Source organism: Schistocerca gregaria, chromosome 2, assembly GCF_023897955.1.
Source record: "Schistocerca gregaria isolate iqSchGreg1 chromosome 2, iqSchGreg1.2, whole genome shotgun sequence".
Lineage (NCBI taxonomy): Eukaryota > Metazoa > Arthropoda > Insecta > Orthoptera > Acrididae > Schistocerca > Schistocerca gregaria.
The window spans coordinates 936,450,891-936,470,636 of record NC_064921.1 but is presented as its reverse complement, the minus strand read 5'-3'; the positions used below and the strand labels follow the sequence as shown (position 1 = coordinate 936,470,636).

The following is a 19,746-nucleotide window of genomic DNA, read 5'->3' as shown; positions in this document are numbered from 1 at the left end:
GGATCAGCCAAGAAGGCCGGCCGCGGTGGTCTCGCGGTTCTAGGCGCTCAGTCCGGAATCTTGGGACTGCTACGGTCGCAGGTTCGAATCCTGCCTCGGGCATGGATGTATGTGATGTCCTTAGGTTAGTTAGGTTTAAGTAGTTCTAAGTTCTAGGGGACTAATGACCACAGCAGTTGAGTCCCATAGTGCTCAGAGCCATTTTAACCATTTTGAACCAGCCAAGAAGTTGTATGGCTGAACTTCATCCACAAGGAGTGGAAGCCATATCAGGCTGAAGGTAAATTATGTGATGTAAGAAGAAGAAGTTCCCTATTGATAGAGTCTTGTTGTGATTGCTAAAGAACTGATTTTTTCCATGTAACAACGTTTTCCATTCTATTGTTTTACCTGTGTTTTTCTTAACTTCTTGATCCACACGACTGCTTTCCATTGATATTTGAACATATGTATGGTGTGTGTGTGGAACCTTATAAAGTGCATGTACATCTTTCAGCGTATGTTTGAAAATAAGGAATGAAATAATGTCTGCTTTTTAAAAAATGATTTTAAATCCTAATATATCTCTCAGGTCGAATTTTAAATATCATATGATAGTTGGATTTTGTTCTAGTGACCCTCAGGAGACCAGAAGTTATGGATGAAAACACATCATCCTAGTTCAGTACTCACTAAATATTGGTTCATCCACATCAGTTCCATATAAATGACAGCAAACTTTTCACACATCATCCCTCAAGTCACAGTAGGTTGAACTGTATCTGACAGCCTGAAACAAACGAAAACCAGTGTTGTCTCTAAGTGGCCAGCTTCATTTGCATCGGAATGGTTTGACTACTAAATTAAATGACATGTGGACCAGAAATTATTAGCGTTTTCATCCTTAGAATCACAAATCATCAACCTCACCTGTTTTTGTACACACAGGAATTACGTTCTTACTGTATATGTAATAATATTATTTTTTCCTCAATGGACAAATTAATTTGACCCCAGGATTCTTATTGTCATAATTCACAAACACGTACATACATATAATGCATAATTTTTTTACGGTTTTTAGAGGACTAATACATCACTTGCTAATACAGAGGGCATACATTTGGCAACAACTAAGTGAAAATTAGTAATTCTTCCCTCTTGTCAATCTCGACCTCTTCCTTTGTCCCTCACACACACACACACACACACACACACAGAGAGAGAGAGAGAGAGAGAGAGAGAGAGAGAGAGAGAGAGAGATGCACACAATAGGAAGTTCGATTGTAATTGAATTTGAATATTGTATTTATTACATTTGTAGCATATTGACTATATGGTTGCACTGCTTATTGCTGACCATTTTGGAGTAGTGGAACAGGATGCAGACCGTTAATGAAAGAAGAGACACGAGGTTTTGTTATGTTGTTATGTATGTTTTGCCTGTACCTTATCACTGAGCCTCATTGTAAACTTTTTAAGTGCTTGGCTAAAAATGCAGCAAGTTGAAAAGACACAGAAATTACGCTCGCTAAGCCGACCTATAGCCTCTAGTAAAGCAAATACATTATTTTTCACATTTATATTTCTGTTATAAAGCAGAAGAAGTCTTTTAACAACGGAAAAATATGGTTATTCTTAGGGTCCTGGCCCATCAATAGACTCATACGTATGGAATTCTGATGCTAACATATTTTATACAGAAATGCTCATTACTGCTAGTTAACTAAACAATATGAATGGAGTACATCACATCAGCTTCGCATAGTGGCCCTGACTAGCCATTCAACACCTGACTTATCAGTACTGTGAATTAAGAGCCAGGTCATATGAAACTTCGTGGCAGATTAAAACTGTGTGCCGGACCGAGACTCGAACTCGGGACCTTTTTTTTTTCTCGGGCAAGTGCTCTACCAACTGAGCTACCCAAGCACGACTCACGCCCCGTCCTCATAGCTATCCTTCCGCCAGTACCTCGTCTCCTACCTTTCAAACTTGACAGAAGCTCTCCAACGAACCATGCAGGACTAGCACTCGTGAAAGAAAGGATACTGCGGAGACATGGCTTAGCCACAGCCTGGGGGATGTTTCCAGAATGAGATTTGCACTCCGCTGCAGAGTAAATCTCATTCTGTAGACCCAGGACCTCTGCATAACAGCCTGTCAACGTGGCTGACTACTTAGGTTCATTAATGGACTCGAATCTGTGGCATTGTTCTTAAATTTATTACGCCAGATTCTCTCTAGACCATTTACTAAAGAGAACTTCTTTATCGATTAAATAAGTTGCTACAACCCCAAATTATCCTAATTACTCATGTCGTAAATGAAGCTGAATTTGATTACATACATAAGAGCTGTAGTGCTCGACCAGGTAGAAGACATTTCGGATAGTTGTAATAAGAAGAATCGTTAGCAGTGACTCGTTGACCAAACCAAACTGTGTCAAGATATCCTGTATTAAATTTCAGGTATCTCCACTGCATCTTACGAAGTGAGGACGTGATAACTTTCATGGCGATCTGTACATCAGAGAAGAACGTCAAGACTGTACCCCTCACAAAAAGCTCCTCCCACAATTGCTGCCTGCGTGGGCTGTAACACTCTCCTTACTTTTATACTCGTTTTACATACTCGTAAAAAGCTACACTAAGCAAGCAATTACGTAACTAATACACGACATATAACGCCTCATCGAATGCCAAGAAACTGCAATGTCACGGGTCATACATCATCATTTTGATTAGGACTGAACACAGTGCAACGAATGTTGAGGCGCTGTGCAACACGTATACCTTGAAATGTGCGTAGAAGTTGGAAAATGGAGCCTACTTCCTGTTACGAACGGGATGGCTAAAAGTCAAGGCACATATTGCCCCGTTTGAAGACATTCTATGAATTACACCCGAATGTAGTGTCTAGATGCGGCCGAAGGTGCGATTGTAGAGTGTTTGTTGCAGACAGGCGTGTAGTGGAAATGGCAGCAGGTGGCGAGTTAACTGACTTTCAACGTGGGTCGATAACTGTTGCAAGATACGTGACTCATAGCATACCGGAGATCACTCAAGAAATAATGTTTCTGGGATCAATAGTGCGCAGAGTGCATCTTCAGTATTGTAGGCGCGATGTTTCTACTTGCTTAATCACCGCACAGGACGACCACAAGTTTCAAACCAAGGGATGTCATGTCGTTGCAGCGGAGCCATACAAAGCGATCGACAGTCTAGGGCCAAACTGATCGCTGTCTAACTGTACTTGGGCCATGAGGGACCCATTTCTACTGGGTCTGTAAAGAAACAAATGTATCACATAGGCTGTAGCAGCCGATGACCGACCCTCGAGTCCATTCGTTAACATCTCGAGACAGGTATCAACAACTGATTTGGACCAGTGAACATCGCTACTGGCCATAGGACAGTGCAGGTCTGTAGCATGGCTTGATGAATTTCGTTTTTGGTCGTAGCGACGTGACTGGAACATGACAGAATGATGTATGCACCACGAAACTATGGATCCTGCATGTCAAAAACATTGTATCAGGTAGGAGGTGCAACACTAAAGGTTTGGCCAGTGCTGACATGGTCTCAATTAGGCCTCAGTATCTCATTTAGGCCTCAGTATGAGACTCCGAGGAACAGCGAAAGGATTACAATAATGTGGACCTTCACGCAGACCAACTGTAACTCTTTCTAGCATTGGAGTAACCTAATGGAGATGCCACGTGTCAAAAGAATGATGTGACATGTCACCACTGTTTGGTGTCATGTATGTGACTTCATGACACTCAGGTGAATTCATTAACATGGCTTGGGCCTCCAGATTACCCAATCTAAACCAAAATGCACTTTAGGTCGATATTCGTGTATGCCCGATAAACACAGCACCAACAGCACAAGGATAAGTGTGGATAGCATGTAACATGACTGTCACGTACGTCTTTGCAATTTGTTTCAGCTCTGTTAAGATCACGAGATTGTGTGAGCCTAGTAAATTTTGCTGTGAGTGGAAAGTCTTAGATTTCTCACCTTGAGGGAATTGATGTGGAGGGCTCGACAGTCACTTAGGTATACCAAAAGGCTTTTCACGGTGTCTCAAAAACAGGGAACGAGTGCTTCATAGGTAGCAGCCAGTTTTTGCGGAAATCGTCCTGCTTTCCGAAATGTTTATTGTGGACAGTTCTTAGCACTAATCCACTTGCCAGAGGCACGGTGCCGGCAGTCGACACAGTCTTTCGACGAGAGTGAAACTTTGCTCTCTGTCTGCACATAAAAGAGGAGCCGCCTGCCTGCACTTCCCTGACATGAGAAAGTTCGTTGCTCCACCTTCCCCCCCCCCCCCCCTCCCCATCCCCACCCCCAAGAATTACGGGCTGTCCAATCCGAAGTAACGCCTCCGTTAGCGGATGGTGTGCGGATGGTGTTGACCAATGAACAGAAGAGACTGTTCGAAACCAGTACCAACCTCATGAATCATAAGATGCTTTTTGCAAGGTTTAAGTGTGAAGTTTCTGCTGCATTCTCCTGTCTTTACTTCGATTAGGGAACATATCCATTTGTAAGAATGGCAGCAAAATTCAGCCTCCCCTCTGAGTGGAGCTTGAGAATTGTGGAGTTCAGGAGAGAATTTCGACTGAAGAGCATTTGTTTTCCGGCTTTCATGTGGGGCTGACTGGCGCCCTCTCGCTATACCTAGAGAAAGTAGTTTCGCTAAGGCACTAGCATAATTCCTCTTCTGAGGAACTCTCATTTAACTCATTTGTTTCTGCACCTTGAATGTTCAGTTATCTGTTATAATTGTTAGTCCCAATTATCTTGGTTTTATGAGGTGCCCAGATGTGGAAGACTATTTATTATTCCTTGTTGCAGACTTCCAATTAATCGCGAATCCAATTAAGTTTGGAATCATTTTATTTTAGTACTCAAAAATTTCTTTGCATTATTCATTGACACAAAAGCTTTGTGTTCTTGATATGACTGTTTGCCTGAGGCTGTCAGAATGCTGTCAGACGTCATCATCCAGTTGTACGACGATGCCCACCCCACTACTGTCAGTCGATGAAGGCTACGCTTCAGCAAGTTGGTCGGGAAACAGTGCAACATGCTCCGTACTGCACGGATCTTTGAACATATGATTTTCACATCTGTGACGACCTAAAGAAGTACACGCGTGGAGGTTGGTTTCAGTCAGTTGAGGAAGTGGGAGTGTGAGTGCGTCGTGGATCCGTCAGTGACAGCAATTCATCGTCTCGTCTACGAGTGGGGTAATTGTAGTAAAGCATATGGTGATTACTTTCGAATGGGACCACTCCATGGTCCCGTCGTGGTTGATGTTTGGTTTTCATTTGACTGCCCCTCATAATTGTGTCATGCGTTCCACGTAGGGGCATTTTGCACGCTTTGCATTTAATTTCAGCAGGCACTACATCAACTAATTACACTCTGATATATATCTTGTTAACAACAACAGCAAAAAATGGCTCTGAGCACTATGGGACTTAACTTCTCAGGTCATCAGTCTCCTAGAACTTAGAACTACTTAAACCTAACTGACCTAAGGACATCACACACACCCATGCCCGAAGCATGGTTCGATCCTGCGACCGTGGCTGTCGCGCGGATCCGGAATGTAGCGCCTAGAACCGCTCGGCCACTCCGGCCGACTAACAACACAAGGCGCGAAATTTTCAAGCGTTGTAAGACATGTGTATCACTATCTCTCCATAACGATTGCGACATCTGGCAAGAGTCCATGCCGCAAAATGTTACTGAACGTCTGAGGTCTCGCGAAGGAGCAACTCCTACACCAACATCCCCTCCAGAGCATTCTTATTACTTTTGGCCACTCAGTTTAAGATATAAACTTGCAGCTCGTTCTCATGCAATGACAGTGTTACCACCTTCACGCTCATGTTAGTTGTGGGACACAGAAGCACACAGTCGTAATCAGCTAATTTGTCGGTATGAGTTTACTAGGAACGTGCGGCGGGATGTTATCCTCAGGATTATCAGCAGTTCTCGTAAGCACGGCGCCATACAACGCGCGAACAGCGCTCATTAACAAGCTCGCCAATAGGTGATGGACAGAGATAAAAGCAGTCCATTTTCATTAAATGGCCATCAGCCTCGCGGGTGCGTGCGGCGGCTTTCCGTGTTGTGTCGCCGCGGAGCCGGCGTGCCGCTAATGCACGGTGTCGATCGCACGTCACTGCTTCATTACCGACCGCCGCCGCCGCCGCCACCGCCAGCACCCCCACCGCAGTACTCACCCCGCGACCGCGTCACAGGAGGCGCCCCTAATCTGCTGTGCACGTCGTATCAATTACAGTTCCCTTCGCAACAGTAAAAACACTTGCACTTCCTTCCCACCCCAAGGCTTTTATATGCTGTCTTTATTGGACAGTTGTTAGTGTGTCCCTTACATTTCTCCTGATCTCTGTAATCTCATGTCAAATGATACACTGTCACATACACTGGCTGATAAAAAAGTGATACATCCAGAAGGGGAGGAGGAAACAAAAAATGTTTGATGGGTAGAGAAGATACATCATGTTATTTAAGTGATTACAAAATCGAGCCAAATTTACATAGAACTTGGCACTATTACCACATTTAACAGTATGTTGTTTCAGCCCCTCTGGCTTTGATGCATGATCTGCTTCAGTGGGGTAACGTGTCATAAAGCTAATGTATTCTCTGCTGGAACAAGGTGGCCCACTACAGTTGTAACTACGTTTATATCATGGATACTGGCACTGAGAAGAACATGACATCCGAGCTTGTTCCACATTTGTCCTATCAGGTACAGATCTGGGGATCTCTCTAGCACAGGAATACCTCAACATCAAGCAGACATTTATACACACATGTGCCATATGCCATCTTCCTGTTGAAAAATGTCATCATAATAATACAGTCGCTTGAGTGGTAACACATGTCGACGTAGGATGTTCATGACGTACCGTTGTGCCATCACAGTCCCTCAGCCAGTTCCGTATGAGACTTGAAGACATTTGCGATGACTACCCACACCAAGGTGCCAGGTGTAACACAGCGCTGCCTCTCCAAAACATTGGAAGAATTAAACCTCTCCCCATGTCGCCGGCGTGCTCACCAATAAAAGCCACCTAGGGTAGTATGGAACAGTGTTTCGTTGTTGAACACAATGCGATGCTGTTCATCAGCAGTCCATACTTCCCCGTTTGGAACCACTCCAAACACAGTAGTTTGTACTTCAATAGCAATAGAGGCTGAAGTGATGGATTTAAATTTGTGCCAAGGACGGGACTGAACCCATCTCTCCCCCTTACTAGGCAGATGTGCTAACCATTATATAACCGTAGCAGTATGGCTAACAGAGCAGCAGCGACTACCCTAGTCCAATGCTCCATAAACTTCATTTCACACCTTCAGCCCAATTTCCCCTTCTTAAATTGATAGTGTTGCCGGGACCCTTTGGTATTGGAATATCATCCCAGCTTTGCATATAATGGGGAAACCCTGACTATACATTAGGCTTAGATGCTCTATTGATATGATGGAATTTCATTTTCCTTGAGGCATATAAGTCTCAATTTCATCTACAATTATGACAGAAGCTGATGAAATGAATTAAAATTTGTGCCACTGACAGGACTTGAAACATGGACCCCTGTTTACTAGCAGATGTGTTAACCATTACGCCACCATGGCACAAATTTTAAATCATCTCTTCAGATTCTATCATTATCGAAGTTCAGCAGTCGTTTGTATTGGTGTTAACAGCAGCCTACCCACGGGATATAATTCTCTACTTTGACTGTTATCGACCAGTGGCGCGGGAGTTACAGAGTATTGCAGGCAATCCGTTATTAGTTCTAAGATGGCCGGTGCAAATGTGGAGGGTTGCGATATGCTTGGTGCACAATACGGAGGTGGTGAGATGTGGCCGACTCGAACCCTCACATCGATTACGCCTGCCCTCATGTTCCCATCCACGCCACCACTGGGTCACTGTCACATGCGAATACCCACGCAAAACTGGATATTGCACGACTCGATCAGCCAGCCAAATGCAGACCCAGAATAAGATTCATTTCGAAGTACGTCATGTGCCAATAACACTGTCTCGCCCGCGTTTATGTCAACTCTGTATTCTTCACAGTAATTACTCGACATCCATCCTGAACCACTCCTCTTATATACCTAACAGCCCCCAAAATAAGACTAAACACAACAACACATTGCACACTGATTGCCATTCTACCTGCCACACAAAATGATAACTATAATCATTTGCATACCCGCCGTTGGTGTGTACTGTACTATAGTGATCCAGATTGCGGAACTCTGCTCTATCGTTTTCCGCCGGTGGGATGTGTCGTGTGAACCGTGTAGAGAAGAAATGAGAGCAAGCACCGGTGCACTAGTATTTGTTACAGACTGTCGTGTTGGGTGTGTACGTACACTATTTTTGTGCATCACAATGTTTATGTCTGGGAAAATTTATGTTACATGCCATGAGAGTGCACGTGACAAGGCGTAGCGCAGCCCCGAAGTGAACAGGATCGCTGGAATCTGGCCGCTGCCAGCGGCGAGTCGGAGGCCGTCGCTTCCTCGGTGGGTGCCCGTTTTGTTCACGGAGAATATTCTGAAATTTTCTCAGGAGATTTATATTTTGTTAGTTGGTTTAGCCAATACCATCTAAAAGAAAGGCCGAACAACGCCGAAAACTCCACGTTGTGACGTCAGCATGAAGCAGTGAACGTCAACAGCTGGGTACAAAAACCTCGTCGTGTTATGTGATCGTTACGAGACTGTTATTTCACTAAAAAAAGTCATATTGAGTGTTACTATGTTGTGTCTGTGTGAGTTCAACGCAACACAATATGCGTTTATGCAGTTTCATCCTCTTAATGGTTATCGTATCTTGCGGACAAAAAGGTAATGTAAATTACACCGCAGCAAACGAACTTCACGTGTTCAAGTTTCCTAAGTGAGATGTAACGACACAGAGACAGCTCCATTCAATAACAAGGCAGCATTTTTAGATACTAATTAAGTGGTAAGTTTTGTTTTGAATGTAATTCAGTAATACATGTTTTATATTATGATATATTTCTGTTTGCGGGATCACTTGGCTTTAATATATTACGATTAATGTATTTCAGTGCTCATTTTCCAGGTGTGTCATAGGAATTTTAAAGCTAGCGGCATTATCTAGCTTCTAGACAGCATCTGCCTCAGATGGAAAACAATAATTGCTGCATTTTTCTGATCTGTCGAGCCTACCTATCTTCAACTACACAACCAACCAGTTAGATACCAGAAGAAAAAGCTCGTTGGAGGCAGCAGCAGTGCAGGAAAGTAACAAGATTAGTACAGCCAGTCATAATGCGCATTTAAATTTTGTTTCATAGAACAGATATCATCAACTGAAAGATTCAGTTAATGTTATATCTTTACAGAAGAACTGCATGAAAATACTCAAAGAAGAGTGTTTTATTTGTATGTGTATCGATCTATCTGTGCAGTCCCATAATCTATTGTATATTTTGATAGATAATCATTTGAAAATGGAGATCTATTCAAAATCAGTTGCATTAAACAAAATTCTAGCCACCGAATTTCTTCTTGAAATTGTACCGGTAAAAGAAAGCCGTGTGTATACATTAGACTGTGCATGCCTCAGTTTTTTCGTATAAAAAGATTATTTGTAAACGTGTGATGGCTTTTACTAACGGACTACAGTACCTTTAAAAATGCTCCAAATGTTCCCAAGAGTTCATACATACAAAAATAGCGCGTTTTTCAAAGATACCAGCAGATTTGCTTACAAAGGTGCTACGCATGAAATTAAGCGCAATCGTTTCGTTCTTAATTGTTTTAGCCTCATTTACACACAAACAACTACATGTGTTTTCTCTACTAACAAACATTCGAGTATCAACTCAAAAATCGCTAATTGTATGAGTCACAATTCTTTTGGTGTTGGCTGCTGTATATTACGTTCACCGCTTGGATATGACGTCATTAAATCTTTGTTTGGCCTGTCTCTAAGTGGTGTTGGCGTAACTCAGATGTTAAAGAAATGAAGGGGATGTGTTACTGAGCACTTAACTATTGATATGGTTAGGAGCTATTCATTGTGATCTCTGTTCTGTAATAAACAGTTCTTCAAGTTCAAGCATCTTTATTCTGACTACAATAAAATAATATTCTGGAAGGTGATGAAGTAAACTGATAATTTTCTCTAAGCTGCGAAGGGATACTGGATATTATAATATGTTCCCTCTCCTGTTTAAACTGATACACAATGAATTCTTTGATGGAAAATCATAAGGGGATTGATGCGAAAGAAAGCAATTGCGATATCAACAAAATTAATAACTGAAATTCTGAAGAATTGTAAACTCTCTGGACCAGTCGCAACACAACTACCGTGGCAGAGAGAGAGAGAGAGAGAGAGAAAGAGATTTTTGACAGTGGATTTTATCTACGCCTTTCCTGATTCCAGTACACTACGAAGTGCATTCAAGTTCTGAGACCTCCGATTTTTTTCCTAGTTAACTACTCACCTGAAATCGATGCAACTGGCGGTACTTCTCGACGTAATCGCCCTGCAGACGTACACATTTTTCACAACGCTGACGCCATGATTCCATGGCAGCGGCGAAGGCTTCTTTAGGAGTCTGTTTTGACCACTGGAAAATCGCTGAGGCAATAGCAGCACGGCTGGTGAATGTGCGGCCACGGAGAGTGTCTTTCATTGTTGGAAAAAGTCAAAAGTCACTAGGAGCCAGGTCAGGTGAGTGGGGAGCATGAGGAATCACTTCAAAGTTGTTATCACGAAGAAACTGTTGCGTAACGTTAGCTCGATGTGCGGGTGCGTTGTCTTGGTGAAACAGCACACGCGCAGCCCTTCCCGGACGTTTTTGTTGCAGTGCTGGAAGGAATTTGTTCTTCAAAACTTTTTCGTAGGATGCACCTGTTACCGTAGTGGCCTTTGGATCGCAATGGGTAAGGATTACGCCCTCGCTGTCCCAGAACATGGACACCATCATTTTTCCAGCACTGGCGGTTACCCGAAATTTTTTTGGTGGCGGTGAACCTGTGTGCTTCCATTGAGCTGACTGGCGCTTTGTTTCTGGATTGAAAAATGGCATCCACGTCTCATCCATTGTCACAAGCGACGAAAAGAAAGTCCCATTCATGCTGTCGTTGAACGTCAATATTGCTTGGCAACATGCCACACGGGCACCCATGTGGTCGTCCGTCAGCATTCGTGGCACCCACCTGGATGACACTTTTCGCATTTTCAGGTCGTCATGCAGGATTGTGTGCACAGAACCCACAGAAATGCCAACTCTGGAGGCGATCTGTTCAACAGTCATTCGGCGACCCCCCAAAACAATTCTCTCCTCTTTCTCGATCATGTCGTCAGACCAGCTTCTGCGAGCCCGAGGTTGTTTCGGTTTGTTGTCACACGATGTTCTGCCTTCATTGAACTGTCGCACCCACGAACGCACTTTAGACACATCCATAGCTCCATCACCACATGTCTCCTTCAACTGTCGATGAATTTCAATTGGTTTCACACCACGCAAATTCAGAAAACGGATGATGGTCGCTGTTCAAGTAAGGAAAACGTCGCCATTTTAAGTATTTAAAACAGTCCTCATTCTCGCCGCTGGTGGTAAAATTCCATCTGCCGTACGGTGCTGCCATCTCTGGGACGTATTGACAATGAACGCGGCCTCATTTTAAAACAATGCACACGTTTCTATCTCTTTCCAGTCTGGAGAAAAAAATCGGAGGCCTTAGAACTTGAATGCACCTCGTAAAACGAACCTGCACCGAGGCATCTTAGCCACGAAGTTCCAGACATCACATACGTGACTCATGTCTGCAACAGGACTGAGCACCGACGCATCATCACAGTAGATGTATTAAGTTACATTCTTGTGCGACAGTATCCTCTGTGTGCTACATTTTTCTGGCGTATTTCTTCAATTATTTCTTTTTATGTCTTTCCTAGTCCTATTTTCTGTCAGTCTGTCACTGTCCACCACTTGCTTACTCTTGCCCAAAACGATGTAAGCACACTGGACAAAAAAATCAATGACCCCTAGTACCTGTTTGTTTTGTTATTCCCCTTCTGACTGGTTTGGCGCATCGGGCTATGAATTCCTCTCCTGCGCCCAGCTCTCCATCTCAGAGTAATACTTGCGACCTACGTCCTCAATTATTTGTTGGGTCTATTCCAATCTTTGTTTTCCTCTACCATTTTTATGCTCTACAACTCCATCTAGCAACATGGAAGTTATTCCGTGATGTCTTAATAGTTGCGTTGGCGGACTGTTGTAAACAATGAAGGTGAATACATTATTTACGACTAAAGTCTCTCCTATAGGTATATGTTATGTTTATTGTTGTTTTTGTTGTTGTTGTTTAGGTCTTCAGTCCTGAGACTGGTTTGATGCAGCTCTCCATGCTACACTACTAGGCGCAAACTTCTTCGTCTCCCAGTACCTACTGCAACCTACATCCTTCTGAATTTGCTTAGTGTATTCATCTCTTGGTCTCCCTCTACGATTTCTACCCTCCACGATACCCTCCAATACTAAATTGGTGATCCCTTGATGCCTCAGAACAATGTCCTACGAACGGATCCCTTCTTCTGGTCAAGTTGTGCCACAAACTTCTCTTCTCCCCAATCCTATTCAATACTTCCTCATTAATTATGTGATCTACCCATCTAATCTTCAGCATTCTTCTGTAGCACCACATTTCGAAAGCATCTATTCTCTTCTTGTCCAAACTATTTATCGTCCATGTTTCACTTCCATACATGGCTACACTCCATACAAATACTTTCAGAAACGACTTCCTAACACTTAAATCAATACTCGATGTTAACAAATTTCTCTTCTTCAGAAACGATTTCTTTCCCATTGCCAGTCTACATTTTATATCCTCTCTACTTTGACCATCATCAGTTATTTTGCTCCCCAAATAGCAAAACTCCTTTACTACTTTAAGTGTCTCATTTCCTAATCTGCGTCAGCGTCACGTCACCCGATTAAATTCGACTACATTACATTATCCTAGTTTTGCTTTTGTTGATGTTCATCTTATATCTTCCTTTCAAGACACTGTCCATTCCTTTCAACTGCTCTTCCAAGTCCTTTGCTGTCTCTGACAGAATTACAATGTCATCGGCGAACCTCAAAGTTTTTATTCCTTCTCCATTGATTTTAATACCTACTCCGAATTTTTCTTTTATTTCCTTTACTGCTTGCTCAATATACAGATTGAATACTATCGGGGAGAGGCTACAACCCTGTCTCACTCCTTTCCCAACCACTGCTTCCCTTTCATGCCCCACGACTCTTATGACTGCCATCTTGCTCACCAGATGGTAGAGTTTTGTCAGGACTGGCTCTCCCAAGGGCGTCAGTAGTTCCAATGGAATGTTGTCTAGTCCAGGAGCCTTGTTTCGACTCAGTTTTTTCAGTGCTCTGTCAAACTCTTCACACAATATCGTATCTCCCATTTCATCTTCATCTACATCCTCTTCCATTTCCATAATATTGTCCTTAAGTACATCGCCCTTGTATAGACCCGCTATATACTTTCTTCCACCTTTCTTCTATTCCTTCTTGGCTTACAACTGGGTTTCCATCAGAGCTCTTGATGTTCATACAAGTGGTTCTTTTATCTCCAAAGGTCTCTTTAATTTTCCTGTAGGCAGTATCTATCTTACCCCTAGTGAGATTAGCCTCTATACCCCTACATTTGTCCTCTAGCCATCCATGCTTAGCCATTTTGCACTTCCTGTCGATCTCATTTTTGAGACGTTTGTATTCCTTTTTGACTGCTTCATTTACTGCATTTTTATATTTCCTCCTTTCATCGATTAAATTCAATATTTCTTCTGTTACCCAAGGATTTCTACTAGCCCTCGTCTTTTTACCTACTTGATCCTCTGCTGCCTTCACTATTTCATCCCTCAACGTTACCCATGCTTCTTCTACTGTATTTCTTTCCCCCATTCCTGTCAATTGTTCCCTTATGCTCTCCCTGAAACTGTGTACAAGCTCTGGTTCTTTCAGTTTCTCCAGGTCCCATCTCCTTAAATATCCACCTTTTTGCAGTTTCTTCAGTTTTAATCTACAGGTCATAACCAAGAAATTGTGGGCAGAGTCCACATCTGCCCCTGGAAATGCCTTACAATTTAAAACCTGATTCCTAAATCTCTGTCTTACCATTATATAATCTATCTGATACCTTTTAGTATCTCCAGGGTTCTTCCATGTATACAACCTTCTTTCATGATTCTTAAACCAAGTGTTAGCTATGCTTAAGTTGTGCTCTGTTCAAAATTATACCAGGCGGCTTCCCCTTTCATTTCTTAGCCCCAATCCATAGTCACCTACTACGTTTCCTTCTCTCGCTTCTCCCACTCGAATTCCAGTCACCTATGACTATTAAATTTTCGTCTCATTTCACTGTCTGAATAATTTCTTTCATTTCATTATACATTTCTTCAATTTCTTCGTCATCTGCAGAGCTAGTTGGCATATAAACTTGTACTACTGTAGTAGGTGTGGGCTTCGTATCTATCTTGGCCATAATAATGCGTTCACTATGCTATTTGTAGTAGCTCACCCGCATTCCTATTTTCCTATTCATTATTAAACCTACTCCTGCATTACCCCTATTTGATTTTGTGTTTATAACCCTGTAGTCACCCGACCTGAAGTCTTGTTCCTCCTTCCACCGAACTTCGCTAATTCCTACTATATCTACCCTTAACCTATCAATTTCCCTTTTTAAATTTTCTAACCTACCTGCCCGATTAAGGGATCTGACATTCCACGCTCCGATCCGTAGAACGCCAGTTTTCTTTCTCCTGATAACGACATCCTCTTGAGTAGTCCCCGCCCGGAGATCCGAAATGGGGACTATTTTACCTCCGGAATATTTTACCCAAGAGGACGCCATCATCATTTAATCATACAGTAAAGTTGCATGCCCTCGCGAAAAATTACGGCCGTAGTTTCACCTTGCTTTCAGCCGTTCGCAGTACCAACACAGCAAGGCCGTTTTGGTTATTGTTACAAGGCTAGGTCAGTCAATCATCCAGACTGTTGCCCTTGCAACTACTAAAAGGCTGCTGCTCCTCTTCAGGAACCACACGTTTGTCTGGCCTCTCAACAGATACCCCTCTGTTGTGGTTTTTTGAAAACGAATTATTTCGTCATGTGAATCCCTCTTTGTAAAACAAGAATAACTTTGTTTCAGGATTTACAGTCCTCCAATCTAATTCTCACTCGATGCTCAAACGGCGATACGTACGCAGTCTGTTTTCGGGGTTGTTATGGAATATCGCATAGAAATAGTTACTGGGTCTCCCTGACACTGAGATGTATCTTTCAAACAAGATATTAGTAAGTATACTATAACATTATTTGATGACGTATTTGGGTAAAAAAATGCACTGTTATGATTCGTGTGCAGCAGAGCTCCATTTCAAACAACATTGATCCTCAGAGTACTCTGAAACAGCTGTGCCCGTTTACTTCCCTCCTCATTGTATCGTACATAGCTGCCATTTCTCCTTTACGTACTGGACCAACATTCGGCGTTCACGTAGATTTAATGATACACGGTCGTCGAATTCCTTGTCCTTTCCAGGCAGTTTAAACTTCATTTTTCAAAGTTTCATAGGCGTCAATGTATTTAGCAATCAAATGTTTGCTCTATTTGATCATTACTGTGATATTGCTTTCCAGTAGTAGGGATATGAGTCTGTGTCATGGCTTTTTAGTTCAAACTTTTTCCTCGTTCTTTTGTCGTATGCCACCAACGTGAAACAGAACAGCTCAGTGATCCAGTAGAGAACAAGACATTATCTAGCTGATCAGTGTTTAGGACACTAGACTAAAGAAAACATTATTGAATTTATTTCGGAACAGCGGTAAGTAATACCAAAAGTGCTGGAATGTTTTGTTTTTATTTAATAATTTATTTTCATTTAATCAGAGGAAAGTGAAGAAGGAACAAGCGCAAAATGAAAACGATTTCAGCTTTCATTCGGTCAGACTAAATTGTTTTAAAATGTTGACTTTAAGCAATAGGTAAACTTGAACACGTCTTCAGCCGTCTATATAAAATAGATGGCAGAAGATATTTTAAATTTTGCATTCTATTCTGAACAGCCGAAGTCCAGCAGCCATCTTGTTTAAAGATGAACCTGCAGAGGAGACGTCAAGCCGAATGGTAAAATTAAAATCACAAGTACAGCAATGTCTTTCTCCAGTCTCTTCTGAAGAATCTCGTGCTCAACTTCTTCTGGGGACTAAACGCTGACATTAGAAAATATTTCCACAGACCCACATTCATTGTCCTACAAAGAGCTGTTTGAATGCACGTTATAAGATCTACAGGGAACAGAAATTCTAAATATGTCTTCTTTATATAAAGACAAACATTTTTAAATTGTTCTTTAACAGTGAAATCGCGGCATTACCAATTAACTTTCGAGAACGTTGTACAAGAAAAGCACAACGTAATGTAAAAGGCATCTGAAAAGCCTTAACAGAACTACGTTATTTACACTTTCTAATAATAATTCTGTAGACCATCAACATGTCAGTAGGATGAAACAGTTATTCAAGTCAGCGTGCAGAATTTATGAGACTGGAGGAACGCCATTTGATTTTCGGAAGAACATCAATCACACAATCCTGGAGATCTAATAAGGAGAAAAATGCGAAAACTATCGCACAATGATTGTGTAGTGCATGTATCCAAATTGCTGAGAAGAATAATATACAGAACAATGAAACGGAGAGTAAAGGATCTATCAAATGACGATAGGTTGGACTTTAGAAGAGGGGTTAAGAAAGGTAGGAACACTTTCTTTGGATCCGTCAGCCTAAAAAAAGTGTTCGACAATGTAAAATGAAGCAAGATGTTACAAATTCTCTGAAAACATGCAGAAGTGACGGAGTATGTTCAAGAAGAAAGGAGGAACAATAAGAAAGGAAGACCAATAGCGAAGTGCTCGGATTAAAAAGGATGCAAGAAAGAGAAGCAGTCTTTCTCTCCTTGTGTTCAACCTGCACACTAAAAAGCGGTGACGAAATAAAAGAACGGTTCAGGAGAAGGATTAGAACTCGAGTTTAAGGGATACCACTGATAAGCTTCGCTGAAAACGGTGCTATCCTATGTGAAATTAATTTATGATTATAAGATGCGTTCAGTGCAATGAACGGTGTAAAGAGTGCATAATGTGAACCAACAGTAAACCAAAGAAAGATGAAATTAATGAGGAATAGCAGAAACAAGATTAACGATAAAGTTAAAATTAGAATTTAAGACAACATACTAACGAAGTGAAGGAATTATGCTGTCATGGAAGCAAAATAACGCACGACGGACAAAGCAAAGATTTTTAAAAAAACGAAAAGAACTAGCACAGACAGAGATGGCATTCCTGGCTAGAGGATGTATGCTAAGCATGAAAAGTTCACGGAGTCACCACCAGATGTCGGCGCTAGAGCCTAATAAAAGGACGTATTCTGCGATTGAACAAGTGACGCTTCAATGCTCTGGGTAGAGATCTGTGATGCGACGTCTCTCAGTTGTTGTTCCCGTGTAGTGGTTTCAAATGGTTCAAATGGCTCTGTGCACTGTGGGGCTTAACATCGGAGGGCATCAGTCCCCTAGAACTTAGAACTGCTTAAACCTAACTAACTAACCTAAGAACATCACACATAACCATGGCCGAGGCAGGATCCGAACCTGTAGTGGATTGTGAAAATGGGAAAAAATCCGATTCGAGCAGTACTTCATAGGAAAGGTATGAATGTAAAGAAAATTCTTGCCGATTTTCATAACACTCTGGGGATTCGGTTCCTTCATATTCAACTGTTTTCAAGTGGTCAAACGAGTTTATGCTTGGTCGCGAAAGCTTAGGTGATGATACGGGTATTGGTCAGCCAAGATGTGCCACTGTCCCAGAAACTTGCAAAAGCATAAAAGAATCATGGAGGATCGCTCACTCAAAGTGCGAGAAATTGCTGAAGCCCTATAGATGTCAGCTGAATGGGCACATCACATTTTAACAGTGGAATTGGATGTGAGAAAATTATGTTCTATATGAGTGCCACGACTCTTAGCGCAGGATGAGAAATGCATCGGAGTGGAAATGTGCGAGCAATGTCTGACCTGTTTTCAAGGCAACTAATAAAATATTTTGCACCGGTTTGTAACCACTGTTGAAACTTGGGTCCCCACTATATCTCAGAGACAAAGCAACAGTCACAGCAGTGGAAACATGTTGATTCACCATCAAAAAAGGAATGAAAGGCAATACATTCGGCTGGAAAGGTTATTGCGTCACTTTTATAAGAAACTAAAGGCATTCTGCTGATAGGTTATCTTGCCACTGGTCATACAATTACGAGACAATGCTACGTCCCAGACCAACAACAGCAATAGATACACGATAAAAAAGTCAGGTTTAGCAAGGAGGAAAGTCATCTTTCATCAGGAATATACTCGTCGACACTCACAAGTGCCGTTACCATGGGAAAAACACATGAAGTATGATACGAATTGTTGCCAAACCGTACTTATTCGCCTGGTTTGGCTCCACCACACTTAATCCTCTTCCCCAAGCTCGAAATTTTCCCTGATGGACGGAGATTTTCTTCACACTACAAACTGGCAAACTAAGTTGGCGGGTATTCCGCAGGCCTGGAGGAATCTAATTTTCGAGATGGTATCAGGGCATTGGAACACTGCTGGACCAAATGCACCAGTGTATAGGAAAACATCATTGAAAATTAAAGAAATTTCACTAAGGACATCAAAAGCGGATTAGCACAGGCGAAAAGGGGATTCCTGGCGAATAGAAGTCTACTAACATCAAGCATAGGCCTTAATTTGAGGAAGAAATTTCTGAACAAGTACGTCTGGAGCACAGCGTTGTATGGTGGTAAACATGGACTGTGGAAAAACCAGAACAGAGGAGAATCGTAGCATTTTAGATGTGGTGCTACAGACGAATGTTGAAAAGTAGGTGGAATGATAAGGTAAGGAATGAACAGATTCTCCGCAGAATCGGAGAGGAAAGGAATATGTGGGAAACACCGACAAGGAGAAGGGGCAGGATGATAGGACATCTGTTAACTGTAGAAGAAGACAGAGACTGGAATACCTCTGTCAAATAATCGAGGACGTAGGTTTCAAGTGCCACTGTGACATGAAGAGGTTACCACAAGAGAGAAATTCGTGGCGGGACGCATCCAACAAGTCAGACGAATGATGACACACAAAAAAAATAGAAAACTCGTTTCTTTCTATTCCATTCCGACAGCTTTTCAAACTGCCATCGGATCAACCATAGACCATACTTTAAGAAGGAAATTTCTGAGAATGTACGTTTGGAGCACAGCACTGTACTGTCGGAAATCAGGAAAAAAAGAGAATCGAGGCGACTCCGATGCGACATTAAAGAATTAAATTCAAAATTAACAGCCTTCGAATTTAATATTTATACAGTTGCTGACAGGGCCGCGAAATGCTGAAAGTATTGACATTAAAGAATGATGCTGAAAATTAGGGCCGGCCGTGGTGGCCGAGCGGTTCTAGGCGCTTCAGTCCGGAACTGCGCAATTGTTACGGTCGCAGGTTCGAATCCTACCTTGGGCATGGATGTGTGTGATGTCCTTAGGTTAGTTAGGTTTAAGTGGTTCTAGGTTCTAGGGGACTGATGATC

The 19,746-nt window shown here is 42.2% G+C and overlaps 1 long non-coding RNA gene across 1 annotated transcript in view; it reads right to left on the bottom strand.

The window, feature by feature from the left end:
- LOC126335380 (uncharacterized) overlaps window positions 1–19,746 on the bottom strand; it is a 561,036-nt gene that overhangs the window by 60,985 nt on the left and 480,305 nt on the right. The window contains exon 2 of the long non-coding RNA XR_007564864.1: window positions 673–769. This is a non-coding gene — a long non-coding RNA (uncharacterized LOC126335380). The remainder of the gene's footprint in view (window positions 1–672; window positions 770–19,746) is intronic.